The sequence below is a fragment of the Electrophorus electricus genome, chromosome 16, assembly GCF_013358815.1.
Source record: "Electrophorus electricus isolate fEleEle1 chromosome 16, fEleEle1.pri, whole genome shotgun sequence".
In the NCBI taxonomy this organism is placed as follows: Eukaryota; Metazoa; Chordata; class Actinopteri; order Gymnotiformes; family Gymnotidae; genus Electrophorus; species Electrophorus electricus.
Window position 1 is genome coordinate 1,065,001 of NC_049550.1, and position 3,366 is coordinate 1,068,366.

Below are 3,366 nucleotides of genomic sequence, written 5' to 3' on the forward strand. Positions count from 1 at the left end.
TCGGCGGCACATCGTTACGCCGGCATCCAACCGTCACACGCGCAGGCGCGGGTGACTTTCAAATGGAAGCCACGAGGTTCTGGTTGAAGTTTCTCCACGGGTGACAGAGAGAGAAACGATTTCTGTTCGTTTGTTCAGTTTGCCTGTTGATTTTTATGGAAAACATGGATCAGACTGAAAACTGACAGGCCGCCTTTTTTGAGATTGCCACTCTGGTTGGCTTATCAAATTATAATGGTGTGTGATGTTTATGTGCGTTGGAGTCGTGGTGTGTGACGTTTATGTGCGTTGGAGTCGTGGTGTGTGACGTTTATGTGCGTTGGAGTCGTGGTGTGTGACGTTTATGAGCGTTGGAGTCGTGGTGTGTGACGTTTATGTGCGTTGGAGTCGTGGTGTGTGACGTTTATGTGCGTTGGAGTCGTGGTGTGTGACGTTTATGTGCGTTGGATTCGTGGTGTGTGACGTTTATGTGCGTTGGAGTCGTGGTGTGTGACGTTTATGTGCGTTGGAGTCGTGGTGTGTGATGTTTATACGTGCTGGAGTCCTGGTGTGTGATGGTTATGTGCGCTGGAGTCATGGTGTGTGATGTTTATGTGCATTGGAGTCATGGTGTGTGATGGTTATGTGCGCTGGAGTCGTGATGTGTGATGTTTATGTGTGCTGGAGCCATGGTGTGTGATGTTTAAGTGTGTTGGAGTCGTGGTGTGTGACGTTTATGTGCGTTGGATACGTGGTGTGTGACGTTTATGTGCGTTGGAGTCGTGGTGTGACGTTTATGTGCGTTGGAGTCGTGTGTGACGTTTATGTGCGTTGGAGTCGTGGTGTGTGACGTTTATGTGCGTTGGAGTCATGGTGTGTGACGTTTATGTGCGTTGGAGTCATGGTGTGTGATGTTTATGTGCGTTGGAGTCATGGTGTGTGATGTTTATGTGCGTTGGAGTCGTGGTGTGTGATGTTTATGTGCGTTGGAGTCATGGTGTGTGATGTTTATGTGCGTTGGAGTCATGGTGTGTGACGTTTATGTGCGTTGGAGTCGTGATGTGTGACGTTTATGTGCGTTGGAGTCGTGGTGTGTGATGTTTATGTGCGTTGGAGTCGTGGTGTGTGATGTTTATGTGCGTTGGAGTCATGGTGTGTGATGTTTATGTGCGTTGGAGTCGTAGTTTGTGATGTTTATGTGCGTTGGAGTCGTGTGTGACGTTTATGTGCGTTGGAGTCGTGGTGTGTGATGTTTATGTGCGTTGGAGTCATGGTGTGTGACGTTTATGTGCGTTGGAGTCGTGGTGTGTGACGTTTATGTGCGTTGAAGTCATGGTGTGTGACGTTTATGTGCGTTGGAGTCATGGTGTGTGACGTTTATGTGCGTTGGAGTCGTGGTGTGTGACGTTTATGTGCGTTGGAGTCGTGGTGTGTGATGTTTATGTGCGTTGGAGTCGTGGTGTGTGACGTTTATGTGCGTTGAAGTCATGGTGTGTGACGTTTATGTACGTTGGAGTCATGGTGTGTGACGTTTATGTGCGTTGGAGTCATGGTGTGTGACGTTTATGTGCGTTGGAGTCGTGATGTGTGACGTTTATGTGCGTTGGAGTCGTGGTGTGTGACGTTTATGTGCGTTGGAGTCGTGATGTGTGACGTTTATGTGCGTTGGAGTCGTGGTGTGTGATGTTTATGTGCGTTGGAGTCGTGGTTTGTGATGTTTATGTGCGTTGGAGTCGTGTGTGACGTTTATGTGCGTTGGAGTCGTGGTGTGTGATGTTTATGTGCGTTGGAGTCGTGTGTGACGTTTATGTGCGTTGGAGTCATGGTGTGTGATGTTTATGTGCGTTGGAGTCATGGTGTGTGATGTTTATGTGCGTTGGAGTCGTGGTGTGTGATGTTTATGTGCGTTGGAGTCATGGTGTGTGACGTTTATGTGCGTTGGAGTCGTGATGTGTGACGTTTATGTGCGTTGGAGTCGTGGTGTGTGATGTTTATGTGCGTTGGAGTCGTTTTGTGTGATGTTTATGTGCGTTGGAGTCGTGTGTGACGTTTATGTGCGTTGGAGTCGTGTGTGACGTTTATGTGCGTTGGAGTCGTGGTGTGTGATGTTTATGTGCGTTGGAGTCGTGTGTGACGTTTATGTGCGTTGGAGTCATGGTGTGTGATGTTTATGTGCGTTGGAGTCATGGTGTGTGATGTTTATGTGTGTTGGAGTCGTGGTGTGTGATGTTTATGTGCGTTGGAGTCGTGTGTGACGTTTATGTGCGTTGGAGTCATGGTGTGTGATGTTTATGTGCGTTGGAGTTGTGTGTGACGTTTATGTGCGTTGGAGTCGTGGCGTGTGACGTTTATGTGCGTTGGAGTCGTGGTGTGTGACGTTTATGTGCGTTGGAGTCGTGGCGTGTGACGTTTATGTGCGTTGGAGTCGTGGTGTGTGACGTTTATGTGCGTTGGAGTCGTGGCGTGTGACGTTTATGTGCGTTGGAGTCGTGGTGTGTGACGTTTATGTGCGTTGGAGTCGTGGTGTGCGATGGTTATGCGTGCTGGAGTCGTGATGTGTGATGTTTACATGTGCTGGAGTCATGGTGTGTGGTGTTTCTGTGCGTTGGAGTCATGTTGTGTGATGTTTATGTGCGTTGGAGTCGTGGTGTGTGATGTTTATATGTGCTGGAGTCGTGGTGTCTGATGGTTATGTGCGCTGGGGTCGTGGTGTGTGATGTTTATGCATGCTGGAGTCGTGGTGTGTGATGTGTGTCAGAGTTGTGATGTGTGAGGTTTATATGTTATATGTGTTTGTGTGTTTATATGTGTTTGTGTGTTTATAAATGTTTATGTGTGTTTATATGTGTTTATGTGCGTTAAACCTTCTTTGTGAAGCCAACAGTCTGGCATGTTATCTACATGGCAGTTTTCTCAGCTGGAGCTTGTGGCTTCGGGCCCAGGCTCAGATGAGCATGTGAATGTGTGCGCATATGAATGTGTGCTCATGTAAACAAGTGTGTGCGCATGTGAATGCATGCACGGGCATGTGTGAGTGTCAATTTGCATGTGTGCAAGCATGCGTGCGTGAGCATGCGTGCGCGTGTGGACTGCCTTCCGCTACACTGCATCTCACGTGCTTTTTCGGGATGGCGTGTGCGGGGTTCGTTGTTCCGGGCTGCGTCTACGCCTCTCCTCCAACTCATCGCGGGTCTCCGCCAGCACGCGGCCCGTCGCCTTGAGCTCCCAGCGCGGTTCACATTCCGCCCTCACGCTCTGAGCCGGGAACCAGGACTTTTTGAGCCCGAGGGCAGATACACAGTGAGATATCTAAGTGTTACAACATGCAAAGAAGAGTTAATAGTCACACACACACACACACACACACACACACACACACACACACAC